General features: G+C 29.3%; 1 non-coding gene across 1 annotated transcript; it reads left to right on the plus strand.

Moving 5' to 3' along the window:
• Window positions 1-242: 242 nt before the first annotated feature.
• LOC114579884 lies at window positions 243-349 on the plus strand. Its single transcript, XR_003701116.1, has one exon. It is a non-coding gene; the product is annotated as a small nucleolar RNA R71 (small nucleolar RNA).
• The last annotated feature ends 16,694 nt before the right edge of the window (window positions 350-17,043 follow it).

Consider the following 17,043-nt stretch of genomic DNA (forward strand, 5'->3'; position numbering starts at 1 on the left):
TAGATATGACACCTACATGCGCAGTTAAAATTTATAGAGCATCTTATTCATATACACTAGCTACCTTTCTAAGATTAATTCTTTCAAAAGACTATTGAAAATTATTGGTAGCTATCTCCTCAATCAAAGCATATGCCTCATCAAAAGGCTTTGATATCATAGAACCACCAGCAACATCAATGATGGATCTAAGGGAACCTACAAGGTTGTTATAAAAGATATGAATGATTAGCCAATTAGGGAGGGCATGGTAAAGACATTTTCTAAGGAGTTCTTTAAATCTCTCCCACGACTCATGGATAGACTCATCATCTAACTGGGTAAATGAAGTAATATTAATTCTAAGCTTAGTAGTTTTAGATAGAGAAAATATTTTGTTAAAAATTTATGGACTAACTCATTCCAAGTTGTAATTGAGCTTAGGGGAAGTGAATTTAACCAAATCTTATCTTTATCCCTAACTGCAAAAGGAAACAATCTAAATGTCACAGTAGCATTAGTAACATCTTTATATTTGAATATTTCACACATTTTAAGGAAATTAGCTATATGCAAATTATGATCTTCTATTAGAGTTTCTTTAAAGTGAGAGTTTTGCATCTTTTGGATGACTATAGTTTTTAGTTCAAAATTGTTAGCCTGAATATTATGTGTATTTATGCTTTGATAAAAGCGTTCAACCATAGGGATAATGTATTCACTATGTACTCTAGGTTAATCATTTTTTTAAAAGTTGTTAAGCCATTTTTTTAATTTTTTTGTAATTTTTAAGTTTTTCTAATTTTTCTAAGGGTCTTTTCAATTTTTGTATAAAAAAATTATATTGGTTGTTTAAGATTACACATATAAAAGTAAGCAATACAATATAAAATATGTAAAACACTAAACAATAATAATTAACAATAAGCAAAGCAACACTAAGTATGTAAAAATAAAATTAACACTATATTAAATTAGCATATTATTCAATAATATAACATACAAAATAACATAATCAATTTCAATATTAATCCCTAACAAATGCGCCAAAAACTTGAAAGGATATTTCTGTGCTTTAGCTTACACACATTACTTAGTCCTCTAAGTATTGTTTAATTTGATAACGTGTAAGTCTTGTTATATGTATGTGCACGTGTCATATCAAGTAATAAAGCGATGATAAGAGCATCATTCCCAATTGGAGCTATGAAATTTTCTAAATTCACTTTAGCACTGCCTTATGAAACTGCTCAATTCATCTTACCAAATGATTCAAAATAGGTTGTACAAATTAAAATAAAAAGCTACAGTTACAAACGGTAAGGTCACTAGTTATAAAATGTTTAAACCTATGGTATTTAAAACACATGATTGCATAAGAGTGCTTTTCTAACTATTATTGTTGCAAATCAGAGTATAAGTACTCCTTGTTTATATCAAGCTTGTTGGAGTATTGACTAGGATCCTCCTTAACTATAGTTTTACTATCTCCTTAAGATCCCATAATCCTAACCATCATATTTCTATATTATGGCAAGACTTCATTTTAAGACCTCTAATTATTCTTTTACTCCTTCATTGAAGCTCTATATCACACCAAATTTTAAATTTATGCACAGTTTATACATAAACTAAATAAAGTTTCAAGGAATTAAAAATAGTTTGAGTAAATTATATAGATCAAACTTACTCTATGCAATACATACCTCTTAAATAATCATATATTCAGAATAAAATTAATTCAACATATGGTGACGAGTTTGCATGACACACACATTTTTATTTCACTAGCAAAACAACACAATAAAAATTATAAAGAAAAACATAAATGATAGAAAAAAGATTAGAAGTGACCTGAATCTAAGGTACATGTTCCTTTACACTTCTTCACATTAATATATATTAATAAAAGATACAAAATGTCACGTCCTATACTCTAATTGGAAGAATTCTTTCTATTATATATATGTTATTATGCAACAACTGAAGCTATCTAATTTCATCTAAAAATAATAAACAGTGAAAATACATTATAAAATTTAAAACATTAATACACATGTATATTCATTGACCAAAAGTAAACCATATACAATACTCGTAAATCATATAATCATTACCTATCCTTCACTTCCATTCCTGAGTACAAAAAAATAACTAAAATAAAACAAAATACAACTTGAGGAATCCTAATCAGTCTCACACTCCTAGACCTCTTCCATGACCTAAAATAATTTAAATCAAATATATTGAGCTAAATAACCAAACAATTACTAAAATCCTATAACTTAATTTAAAACATTATAAAGAAGCAGTATGAATATCACCAATTAATTCATTTATAATAATCATATGATTGAGAATCAGTACATAAATAGTAAAACTCACATACACTAGTAGTAAAATATATAAACATTAAAATATTGTGGTATATAAGCCAATAAAATAGTATAATGGGGAAATCAGAACAGGTGTTGAATCGATAAAGTAGTCATGATATCAGTACTATAAATTAGTAAAGCAATCATAAATAGCTATAAAACCAAAGCATCGATAAAGATTGCCGAAATTATATCAACATAGTAAAATTAGATAAGAGTGTACACATGGTATCCAGGTGTTTATATCAGTATCAAATCAGTATATTATGTCCTTAGTATATCACATGCTTAGTATCAGTATAGTAAATCAGCAGTATCAAAATAAATTTTTTTACGCTTTAATTGAACTAAAGAACTACTTTTAGATGTCAAAATAAATTTTTTGGGCTTTAAAATTTATAAAAAATATTCATAAATAGGACAATTTATTTAAAAATTTTTGGTGAAATTGATTTGCAAAATGGACACCTGATGGTCTAAAAATTGCCACTTGTAATGATAGGTGTCAATTTATTAAGGTTTTGCACTTATACCCAAAAATTATGAAAATAATTATTATAATTAAATCACTATAATATCTACATTATGGTGAAAATGGTTTATGATTTGAACTTATAATGACTTCTAAAAAAATTAATTTGACTAGTTATTATAATCTACCTACCTTGAAATATCGTCCTCGACTTTTTTGTTAATGATTCAGGCACAAAATCGATATGAACCAAATACATAGAATCAAAACTCATCAAGAAATCATACACTCATGCATTTTATTCTATCACATGTCCTTCAATTATATATGATATACTATGCCATTCAATCATTTAAATAAATTTTTTACCAATAAAACTTTTAGGTTGTTGTTAGTTTTTTAGACACTGCAAGTTGTAAACATGTGACATTAAAAGAGTAGGTGTAGTCGATCATGGTGCAATAATCTCCCTTTGAATAACACTGATAGCTCTATAATATACCTCTTTGACTGATCTTACACTATATGCTTTCATTCATGTAATCCCTTGTCCTTTAATCTGCCTAGACTGTCTTGATCTTAAATTAGTTCTTCCTCTTTTTAGATATTGCACTACCTTATGCCCTTATTGTCTACGTCAAAAAACATTGCTCAATTAGAAGAAGCACTCACCTCCATACCTATTTTCATAATGATTGCATGCACTCTAGCTTCTAGTAGATGCTATCAATCTCGATCCCCTTGAATCATCGTATCTACTTTTCTTATTACCAACACTATCTCTATCCTATCTTACTTCATCTAAATAATTAACACATGAAATCAATTATGTATATAAAAAATACACCTTAATCTGCCTAATCTACATGACTCAGTATCAATTCCTACAACCCTAGTAACAATTTAAATTTTCCAACAACTATGCTCTGATACAAATTATCACACCCTAAAATATAATTTGGAATAATTCTTTCTTTTATCTTTTATTTTGCTACAATCAAAGGTATATAATTTCATCTATTTGTAAAAAAAAACAAAAATAAATCTATAATTAAAAACATTAATATGTATCTATACTCATTGACCTAAAAATAGATCATATACAATACTTAGGAAAAATATAATCTCAATATATCCTTTCATTCCTGAGTATAAATGAATAACTAAAATAAAAAAATAGAACTTGAGAAATCATCATCAATCTCACACTTCTGAACCTCTTCCATGACATAAAATCATTTAAACCATATAGCATGAACTAAAGATCCCAACAGTTCACTAAAATCTTATAACTGAATTTAAAGCACGGTAAAGAAGTAGTATGTATATCATAAGTCAATTCATAATAATAAGATTCATATGATCTAAAGTTAGTGTAAAAATAGTTAAACTCACATGTAATGATAATTGAATTTGTAAACACTTAAATAATATGGTATAAAAGTCAATAAAATAGTATAGGGGAAAAACTAGTAAATTGGTACATATGTAGAATCGATAAAGTAGTCAGCATATCGGTACTATCAATCAACAAAGCAATCATATGAAGCTGTAAAACTAAAGCATCGATAAAGACCATCAAAATTATATCAATGCAATAAAATCATACAGAGTACACATACTATCCAAGTATTCTATATCAATATCAAATCAGTATATTATATGATAAGTATTCCACATGCTTAGTATTAGTACAGTGAATCAGTAGTATCAAATAATGTTGATGTATATCAATTACAGTAATAGTCCAGTGGTAGGAGCAGTAAAATAATACATTAATAATAAAGCTATACAATAATAGGAATAACATCTCAACAACATGCATTTTAGAAGTAACAAAAAATAAATAAGAAGTTATGACTATCATAATATTTTTTAGTAACCTATAATTGATAGTCAATAACCATTGGGTCAGTAAATAGAGTCGTCATTCATTACCTACTAGCACAGTAATAACTCTTTATAACTCTCAATTATTGTATCTGTAGAGGATAACACCCAACCATAATATTCAAAGAAAATTCGTAGGCCCACATCCTATACAGGTCAATCAATCTCCAATCAATGAGTCAATCAGTATTTATATTTTACACTTATATAATATTATCACAATATTATAATTGTAATAGCGACCATCGATAAAATTCAAAATTTATAAAAAAATGGACAGCTGACAATTTTTTAATTTTTAGTATAAAATTCATATAAATCTTTTTTGGGGCTTCAAAACTTATAAACAAATATTTATAAAATAAGATAATTTATTTGACAAATTTTTGTGAAATAGACTTGCAAAATTGACACCTACAATTTTAAAATCCCCACTTATAAAAAATAAGTGTTGATTTCTTAAGATTTGCAAAAAAATAATGTAAAAAATAATGTGATTAAATCACTATAATATTTATGTTATAGTGAAGTCAGTTTATGATTAAGACTTATATTGACTAAAAAAAAATATTTGATTGTATTATTACACATCTAATTACATAAGAGCTACTACCTCAAGAACATTCCTTACACTCACTCACACACACACACACACACACACACACATCTCCACAAAGTGCAAAGCTATATATATGAACATTATGGATACTATCTATAATTTTATAAAATAATTAAACTAGCATCATGTTGCTTGCTTTGTAGCAATACATTGTTGCTTGACAAGTGCATCAGTTCACCATTTATTGCATTGGTTCACCGGTCTACCTATCTCCTACCATGGCACTAAGCAGTTTAGCACTGTGATGCTTCTTGGATAGTGCCTCGATGCTAAGCTATCCAACAAAATTTTTAAGGCCCTCTATTGTGACGCTGAAGTGATGGCGCTACGCTGTTGTGGAATGATACCCTATCACTTTAAATCTTTATAATTTTTAACATGTTTCCTACAAAAAAATATAAGGATTAAATGCACAATTATCATAAAATATGCAATGTGGACTTAGCAATTTTTTTCTCTAATCACCTACCTCACCATAATTATTAGATTTAATTCTCCATCTCTGACATCTTACTCAACCCTCTCTCAGTCGGCCTGAGATCTCTCATATAAGTTTCCAACATGTAATTAAGCATGCCAATTATTAACGCCCCTTTATCAGAACTCGCTGAACACACAGTCGACAATATTGAACTTGCCCTTACCACTCGACATCCTGGAGATGAATCATCAAAGTTAGGAGATTGTTGCACCATGATATTGGCTATGCTTTTAATGATTGGGTGCTTAGCGGCAAAAACTACCTATAAGAAACACCTCTAAAAATAATCATTTAATCATTTCTGAGCAACCTATAAGCTTGGCTATGATTTTAATGATTGGGGGCTAAGAAGCAAAAAACACATATAAAAAAATTATTTATATTAAGCTTTAATAAATTTTATCCCCCTTTTAGTAAAAGTTTTACATAAGCATGACCACCTGCTAAAAATTTTGGTTAGCAATAAACATCTAGATCACTCATAACCTAAAGAAATCTAAACACTCATCATAGATCCAAAGAAAGCATCATCATAGAGTATATCATGTTCAACCATAACAAACAACATTAAATCACATGCAAATCATTTCCACATCACTAAAAGACACATGAAAGAATAATGGCCTAGCCTAAAACTAGTGTTGGTTGTCCTAACAAATAATATATAGTGTGTGTAATAGGATGTGGTTTGGATATATCTTGAGTTTATTCTTGTTTAAAGTTTTCTATATATTGATTTTGGTTTGTTAAAAGTCAAGGAAATTTTAATTTGAGTTTAAGTTTTATTATTTTTATGTTTTAAAATTTATTTTAGGATATATTTCATTTGTTGAAGTTGATTAATGATTGGTTATTTAGAATCTTTTGATTAGTCACTAAACCTTCAATTTGATACACATTTGCCTTCCTAAAAGGAGTCAAGCAAGGTGTATGGAATCTTCAAATGCCTAAATATTTTCTTACTAAATTTTCAATGGTTATTTAAGTTGAATGGTGATTTCATTTGTTAAATCAGGGCTATGAGATTTATTTCACCCTCCTTGAGGCTAAGCTAGTAGCCTTGTAAGCATGAATTACCTAACAATTACCTATTTATTTAAATTTGATTATTAGTTACTAATTTTTAATTAATTCAATTCTTTTATTATTGATTTATAATATTTATAATTCCACACCTACATCCTGTCAATTCATTTGTTGTATTGTCACAATGGTCATGAGGATCAAAGCGTCCTTAAGATTGGTAGCCCCATAGCTTAATCTTTCTAGACTATAAAATTTATTAATAGGGTGAGTTTGATTTAATTCTTTGAGTTAATTATTTGCTAAATTTTTAGTGATTTATTAATTTTTCATATTTATTAGATTATTCAATTAATTAATATTTGACCAAATATTAAATTTTTTATTTACATTAAATTATGAAAGTTTTAAATTTTTTTATAAATACTAGACCCAATAATGAAACCAATGCCTTTAAGTTTGTGTTATTTAGAATTTTCTATAAATAATTATAATTTTTATAAGTTTGGACCTTTTTAATGAACAAATTAATTCAACTATTAGGGAATTTTCTTTTAACAAATCGGCTCCAAGTCTCTTAAAATCTTTCTCAGATATCACTGATGACTCCTAGGGATGATTACAAGATCTTAAATTATTTTTTTAATTATTTTAATTAATTAATAATTAAATTTCTTGATTTTCAAATTACTTTTTGTTTTGATTGAATTTTAAGAGACTTTAAATTCAATTTTTTAAGCATTTAATTCCGAACATCCTTAAACTTAAAAAATATTTTATAATTTATTTTAGATTTATTATTAATCAAAAAATATTCTTGGTCAATTATGAATGTTAAACTTGGGTACACTAATTGCAAAACAAATGAACACTAATTTCAATAAAATTTGAAACATAGGTTCACTTGAATATATGCTTCAAACCCATAAAAATCCAAGTCATGAAAGTCTTCTTAGGTGTCATAATTTATCCCCAAAGTAATTACTACTATATTTTTGGGGATTTAATTAAGGCAATCTAGTCATTGGATTGGGCTGAAATTATGGTCATCTACCCCTCATAATAACATAAACACAATATATGAAAATGAATCCCTAATTCTGTGCATTGAGAGCTATGAGTTTCTATAGTTTTGGGTCAAATTATAACTCATAGCTTTAAAAATTCAATTTACCAAAATCCATCAATTCTCAAGGCACACATACCCTAGTGTTCATTGCACAAATTTGAGCTCAATTGAACCACTAGTTAGGGAGTAATGAAAAAAAAAAGAAAAAAAAGGAAACTTTAAACCCTAATTCCTCTATACATAATAGTTAAAATTATTTTAAAATAAAATTGGGCTCAATCTGGTTCCAATGAGCGCAAGAACTAAAAAATTGGCAAAAAATAAATTTATGAAGTTTTTTTTAAGTTTGTAGCATTTGAAGAATTAAAAATTCATTTAAATTTAATTTCACACACCGGCACCAGTCATTGGTAATGATTGGTGGCAGCACATGACAACGATCACACACATCAAATAGTGAGCACATTGCTTGACATGGTTTCACTTGCAACATCAGCGACATCATCCTATACAATATGTTTGATCAAATAGATCGTACTATATGATCCATTCATATTCACTCTATTCATGCAAAGAGGAAAAGTTAAGGAAATGAAAGAACCTTCATATCTTTTTGCATAGTGACCTAAATGCCATGAAATTTGGAAAAAAGCTTTCCCACACTCAGATGAAGAGTGAGGAAGTGTTTGGAATATCTGAAAAACACCTTTTATAAATCTATTTTAAATTGAATATTTAAACTAGGGTTGGACATTCACCTCAATCCAAGGGACCTCAAGGGCTGTGTAAAGGCTTGTTCTCTTCCTTGAAGCCCCAGTAATAAATTCTCTTAAGGCTTGGTGGATGGAGGAGCTCTATTTTTTAGTTATGATGGAATGAAGATTTTCTCTCCCTTTGCCCTATTCAAGATTGTCCAACCCAAACCAAGGGTTTGGATTCTTCAGACTCCCTTCCTAGATGATTGGCAAGTGTCTAGGGTTATTGAGGGACAATGCTTTTGGCAAGGGAGTTGTTGGAAAAAGGGTAAAAGGAAGGATTGTATCTTTCCTATGGGGGACCATAAATGCCACTTTGGAATAAACCAAGGGCTGAAATCAATTTTGGGCATGCTTCTAAATTAGTTTAAGCAGGTCAAATGAGCTTGTGTGGAGGGAGTTTGAAAATTTAGCTATGTTGACCATTTTGACCATTCAATGATTTTTTTTTTTATGATTTTGACTATGTTGATAAGTCAACTTTGATCAAGCCATCTAGGATGGACTATTGGGACTTTTTAAGGTTGTTTGCACGAGTTTTAATGGATTTAGTTACATTCATATGAAGTTTGAATTTATTATGTATGTATATGAGAGGTTTGATGAATTTAGATTGGTTGATCAAATCAACTCACCTTGAATTAACTCACAAATGATTTTGGTTCACTCAAGGCATGAAATGGTGTGAATTTTTGGGGTTTAATAGATTAATTTGATCATGGGTGTGGGTTTGATCCAAACAAACCTAGTTTGACCAAATTTGGATTTAGTTAACCAAGTAAATTATTGACTAGAATAGGATGACCAATCATGTTCCATTCATTAGGAGTTGGTTCAGAGAAGTTTAGTGAAGTTGAGATGAAAAATTTGGGTTTGATTATGGAGGTCAATGATTGGAGGAAGTTTTGAATTTGAATTAATCGTACTAAACAATCATAGATTGTATTGTAAGAGTCACTCAAAGAGTCTTGGAAAAAGTTTGGTTGGTCTAATATGATCATAAGATCGTATTGTATGACTCACCTGAGAGCTTTCTAGATGATATTTGGTTTATCTAGTATGATCATAAGATCATACTGTATGACTCATATGAGGGCTCATTGGATGACATTTGGTTCATTCAATATGAACCTATCATGATTTGTGCAATTATAATATATGAATAATTTTTTGTTGTATGATCGGTTAAGAAATTAAACTCATATCACTGACAAGCATTCGGTGACTATCAACTGATGGATCAGATGATCAAAAGTGACTATGAAGTGATGATTTTGGGGTCAATAATGTGATTACTTATACCAAAATACAGTGTTGAGATATATTAAAGTTTGGAATGTAGTTAAATGATATATGTGTGAAGATTAATTTTTTTTATTTGAAGGATTAACCTCACTCAAAAATGAGGTTAATAAATATTTTTTAGTATAATAGTATCAATAATGATATTTTTAGACTTATATTATTATCATTTCTTTAAGATACAAACCTAAGATGTGGTTGATTTTCTTACCCCCTAGGCTCTATAACTACTTAGAATGAGTTGGCATATAAATTTCTAGCAAAGTACTTCTTACCCTAAAAAACTATTAAACTTAAGAATGATATCACATCTTTTTCTTAGTTTAAGAGAGAATAAATTTATGAAAGTTGAAAGAGATTTAAGAAAATATTTAAGAAATTTCCTCATCAAGCTTTACCAAATTAGTTGGTTATTCAGACTTTTTATAATTAATTGGTAGGATCCTTTAGGTCAACCACAGATGCAATAATTGGAGGATCTTTAATGTCTAAAATATTTGAGGAAGCATATGAACTAATTGAAGAAATTACTACAAATAATTTTTATTTACCTTATAATAGAGTGAATCCTAAGAGAGTAACTATTGTGTATGAATCAAATGCATTATCTATTTTACATGCATATTATTATAACTCGAGCTCACGAGTTTATATTTTTTATGATAACAAATATTATTGCTCACATCCTATTATCTATTTGTGTTTATAATATATTTTTATTTGTGAGCGTACTAACTTTTCAGGAACACCGTGCATCATCCAAGAAAGATTCAAGACTTAAGATTGGATATAATAGATTTTGCTGCAATATTTTTTGTAATATTCATTGATATATTTTTAATATCTTGAGTAAAGTCCTGTAAGAGTGTATGCTTGCTTGATGACCATGCACACATATACTCAGGAGTGAGATTGAGTCAAAACTAAAGTTCAATTTTTGAACTAATCGTATTGTACAATTTATATTATATGTATGATCAGTTCATCTAGCAAATTATACTAGACGATTTGGATTATTCAGGACGATAAGTTATGATCATAAAAAATAGCCGCCAATCATAATTTAGAATTTTATATTTTGTTCTAATCATCCATCATGATCAACATCATATTGGAAAATCTATAAAATCATGCCTAAATTAATCCTATGATTAGTCAATCAAATCTGCTTGATTTTGATATTATGATTGTATTGTATAATCTAGATCATACTGTACGATCTGTAAAGATTAATTTTGGTCATCCTATGTTTTGTCATGGATGAACTACATTTTGATTAAAGTAACTATACCAGATGATCTCAATATCATATTTGACGATCTGCACAATTTTAAACTAATCGTATTGAACTATTCGGAGATTGTCTAGGACTATCAGGTTAAATTTTGCACATCATACTTGATGATCCTATGATCATAATGGATAATCTTTGTCGGAAAAATTGAATTTTTAGGATTTTTTAAAGCCCTCTATTTAAGCTTTGTCAAGGCACTTGGTAAGTATCTTTGATAGACATTATGTCTTCATTCTTCTTGAGAAAACTTGAAGAGAGAACTTGAAACAGAGAGAGGGGTGGAGTTTGAGAGGGAGAAGATCCCAAGAAGGGGTTTTAAGGGAGTGTGAAGGGGCTTTCATGCTGTTGCTCTGACAAGCTTGCAGCTTAGTATCATCAGATTTAAGGTTCATCCTGAGATAAGTTTTGTTAAGAAGAAGTTATCTTTGGTGTCAAAAGACCCGATTACTTTTCCGCACCGGGGAAGATGGAAGTAATTTTATAAGGGCTTCTCCGTCTAGCTGTGGAGGCTAAAGGAGAGTCACTTAAGGTTTAGTGCAATACTCAGAGGGTGCCTCAAGGGAGTAGACGAAGGTCAGGTTGGACCGAACCACTATAAATCTGGTGTGTTCTTTCCTTTATTATTTCTACATTTATTTTTCTTGTGATTAATTGTGTGGATGAAAATATTGATTTAACTTTTTATTATGAATGTAATTTTCTTCCACATCAAGTTATACAATAATTTTTCTTCATTGTTAAAGAATTTTTTAAATAACCAATTCACCCCTCACACCATCAAGATTAGTTCTTTAGGGTTTAACACCCTTCACGAACTTTCATATAATAGTTGCAATTTCTAAAAAGTTTGACACTATTGGAGTTAGTTCATGAGAGCATGATATAAATTCAATGGATGCTAATAATGTACAAGGGATTGAAAATATAATTTGATTGGAATATAAAATAATCCCTATTCAAATACTTATTATTTAAGTTAGAGGAATCACCCTAATTTTGGCTAGTCAAATAACAATATTGATGATAATAATCAGTGTAATGTAGGTCAATCTAATTAAGGAGAAAATTAAATATTTCTCAACAACCTGTAGTGAATCTTAGACCTTTATATCTCCAAGGTTTTAATCAAAATAATCAATTTAGAGAGAGGGAATCACCTTTAGAAGAGATTGTGATTTAGTTAGGAACTCGATTGAAAAGTCAAATTGCTTCCATAAAAAAGACATAAAACATCAATTAGGACATCTTATAATTTCTTTTGATAGTAAACCTCATGGAACTTTATCCAGTAATATTGAAATAATTTTTTTTTTGGGGACATTTATTGAAATAAATTCAAAGGAAAACGGAAAATAACATAGTGGAGACCACTTGAGAAGTGGTGGTGATCATTACAGTCAAAATGACAAATCTAGGCAAGTCCGACTAAAGACTATAAATTTAACAATGTATTGGGAGGCAACCCAATTCTATTGTGTTTGTATAATTTATTTTTTAATTTTTAATTTTTATGTTATATTATGTGTATGTGTGTTGTATCATTTATAAAAATATTAATATTGATTTTGAAAAAAAGTTATGAAATATTTCGGAGAAAAATTTGTTGTGCTAAATATTAAACTAGTACATCAACATTAGTATTTCAAGCGTCACAACATTTGCAGGCCAAGCATCATGGTATTTAAAAATACCTTTGCAGTGATGAATCCTCAAGAAAATTTACTGTATTGCACCACTGCAACACTTTATCATTAAATACTGCAGCGCTATTTTGCCTTATCAAGCGCCTCATCGTTACTATCTCATGAGCTACAACATTAGTCCATTATCTCTATGACGATGATGGTAGTGCAGTTAAATAAATTGTATGTTCATAACTTTTATATTATGACACTCTTTTGAATGCCACAACACAATTTCAAGCATTGCAACATTAGTTCAAAATAATTATTATATCAATTAAAGCATCACGGTGTTAGTCTTTGTAAGCTATGCAAGACTCGTAGATGTCAAGCACTGCTACATTTTCCATCCAAAAAGCTGGCACTTCATTTCTCAATGTCTGCACTACATCGCTATATGGCCCATATCGCTGCAGCATCTGTCAGTTTGACCCTTTGTCATTTTGTAAACTTTTAAGCACCACATCACTGATCTCTTAAGTGCTGTAACACTCATGAAAATTATATATAACATGTGTCCATTTCAAAAATTTTCATAATAATTTTCTTCTTTCTTTCCAAGTTTTGTATATTCATTGTTTGAGCTTTTCTGCGAAATGTCCACTAAAATGTTTGGCAAGAAGCGTATTTCATCATCCTATAATAAAGCATATTCATTTCAACGAAAGCCAAGCAAAGGTATGGGATAATAGTGGTATCCAAGCAATTTATCCCTAAGAGAGGATTCAATAATTTGAGTAGGCAAGTTATGTAAATGATAGTGAAGCAGGGCTAGGAACTTTTCTATGAAGGACCCCATGCTGCAATTGTAAATGCAGTGAGAGAATTCTTTGCCAATGAGAAAGAGGCTATGGAAAATATATTTTTTGTTAGTGGTAAGTGAGTACCATTTGATCTGATCTCTATTAATTATCTCTTTAAGCTAGGGGGTTTTGGGTTTGATGAGTATACCCCTTTGAGTCTTTCCCCCATAAATCCTGATGAGTTACTATAAGTATTTTGTGAGCCTCGTAGTGGAGTTGTGTGGAAGAAGAGGGAGAAGAAAATTATTAATTTCTTGTATCCTAGTTTATCCAACTTTTTAAAGCTTGTCATTAGTTTATCTCTACTCATTTATTACCAGCAAGAATATAAGTGAGGTAACCAAAGATCGTGTTGCACTCAATTATGCCATTCAAGTTGGTTACACTATCGATGTCGGGAAGTTAATTTATTCTTCTTTAAACTATATCATTAAAGGCAATACATCTATGGGTTTAGGGCATCCTTCTCTTATTTATGTCTTGTGTGTTAATGTTGGTGTGAGGGGAGATCTTAGTGAGAAATAACTTTTTCTTATTTTAGCCCTCACCAACATAAAAATTGAAGACTTTAAATGGTTAGGTGTAGAGGAGGGAAGTCTAGGTGAGCCTCATTTGACTAGTAGGCCTAGTAGTAGCTACAGTAGGAATTCTATGACACTTACTCCATAGTTGAGCAAGTGGTTGATTTTGATTGGAGATGGGTTAGGAGAATAATGCTTCATGCACTAGTTATCTTATGCTTATGTTTAGTAGTTGTATTTAGTGCCTTTGAGCTTATTAACATTTAAATGAAAGGCATGTTTATTTCACATTCAGTTTTTACTTGTTCTAATGTAATGTGGTCTATTATTTACATTAAATTTAAATTTATTTAAGCTTAAATGTTAAGCTTTATTCTCTACATAGTTGCACTTTGATTGCTTATTCAGCAAGAATAAAAATGACAATTAAAAATTATATCAAATTCAGATAATAATAAAATCCTAGATGATAGTTTTAATGAATATTGTATAATAATTCATAATTTGAAAAGTTTAATAATTATAATATAAAACACTTAAGCTATTGACCTGTGTTGAATTTAGAAACTATACACTAATGTACTAACTACTAAATTAAAGAATGAGTAATTGAGTTTAGGGAAAAGAAGTGGGTAACTTAAATTAGGAAGATCATTGTAAACTTAAATATGGAATTAGCGACCTTATTAAATTCTTACAGTAAATCAATTAAGGTTATAGGAGGATGAAAGTAAAATTGATATTTAAAATCATTAAATATGTACTCCCTATATGAAAATAAAAATTGAGAAACATGATAATTTATAAAAGAAAATATGAAAAAGGAAAACGATGAGTACATTCAAAAATTGGTATATATTGAAGCTCAAGTCCAATAGCATCCAAATAATTAAATCAAATAGGAATAGATAAATGAACTAATACTCATGATTGTGCACTTATGAACTTCCAATTTAATTACAAATATGACTAATTCCTAAGTAATATATTATTCATTTATGAAATAAAAAATAAAAATTTTCACATACACTAATAGTGGATAGGTTTGGTACAACCAATAGCAATGGTGACTAATTGAAATAATTATTATGACCTTTGAAATTATAATTATAATTTTATTCATTCCAAATTAGTTCTAGAAAGTAAAGTATTATCTTCATTTTAGTAATTTTAAATTATTAATTATTATTTTGACAATTCAGTTAATCAGTAGGTGATTTCACCATTGCTTGAGGACAAACAAAGGTTTAAGGTAAAGGAAAATTCTTAAGTATAAATTATGTGCTGGTTATTGTGTTAAAATGTAGTAAAAATATTTTATTTTAGTTATGTTTGTGCCTACAAGTGCTGAATGAGTGTCGAAGCACCCACATTTTTTTCTTTGTGGAATTCGCATCTAGAGCACCCCATTACCTAATTCAGATATTGTAGCACTTGCCACATTGAAATTTTGGGAAGATTAGCACTGTGGCAAAGCCAAGGTCAATTTTGCGGCGATAGAAATTAGCACCACAACATTGAAGTATTAGGAATTTGAATACTGGAGCATCGATCATCACCATATTTTTGAGCCAGATTGTACTTTCAAGCACCGTAGAGCTCAACTTTTAGCATCATTGTGGTGGAGTAGTTGCCAAAATTAGGAACCATATCCACTTAGCCAAAAAATGCATCAATTTGACCATTAACTGTGCTTGTTCAACCCAGTGCCACATTGAAGCAAACATTATAATGCAGAGGTACTAGTTTATTTTATACCACCACGTCCACCACAGTACAACCTTGTCTGGCATTGCGGTACCTGAGTCTGTTCCTACTTGTATAAGTAGATTTTTAATTCTTTTGTTTTAGGAGTTATGTCATTTAAATGGAGTCTTGTCCTTTACAGTGTCTTCCTTTTATCCCCCCTTAGAGCAATGTATAAGGGAGACTAGAGAAGTGCAAGATACTTTCATTTGAGATATCTTAGCCTGTATTTTGTAAGAAATTATATTGTTGGAGAAAGAAAGAGACTGGAGAACATCAATTGATCCTTTCGGGTGATATTTATCTTACGGATTATTATGTATCATTTCTTATATGAATGAAATCAATATGATTTTGCTTCTTGTGTTATTCATGTCTAGCTAAATCTCTAAGTTTGGGCTATTAATGTAAATACATAGCAATTATCAATGTAGACTCTTGTGCTTTGAAATACTTATGGATATTTTCAATATCTCTTAGTCCTCATTTAATGCCTAGATTGCCATGTATATAGTTAATATCTAGTGTGATGTATAGACTCGATGAATGAATATTGGAATAAATAAGAGTATTGAAATAGAATATTGGCATACATAAACATAGAATGTTAAACCTTCTAAATTTTTTGGAGATAATATAATTTTAGGAAAGCCATAAACCTAACTTTTCACCCCTATAAACTTGAAAAAGATCCGGGGATGCATATACTCTAATCCACATCTAAAATAAAGAGTTTCATTAAGCAAATTATGTTATTTTATATTTATTAGTCCAAAGTATTTTATTTTCATTAGTAACAAATTTGCTTGCAAGTGTATATTAAGTGGCTAAAATTAAAAAAACATCAATTTTACATTCAATGAGATAAATTATACATTTAGATTAAATAGTAGTAATTTAATTATAATTAAATAGAACACTTGGGATCAACACTCTTCTCTATCACTTTATTACTTGATTCGGCACATATACTTGCATATTTATTGGGATTTTATTATTTTCATATATCAAAGAAAACCTAAACATATT

This window comes from Dendrobium catenatum, unplaced genomic scaffold (genome assembly GCF_001605985.2).
Source record: "Dendrobium catenatum unplaced genomic scaffold, ASM160598v2 fragScaff_scaffold_675, whole genome shotgun sequence".
NCBI classification, from domain to species: domain Eukaryota; kingdom Viridiplantae; phylum Streptophyta; class Magnoliopsida; order Asparagales; family Orchidaceae; genus Dendrobium; species Dendrobium catenatum.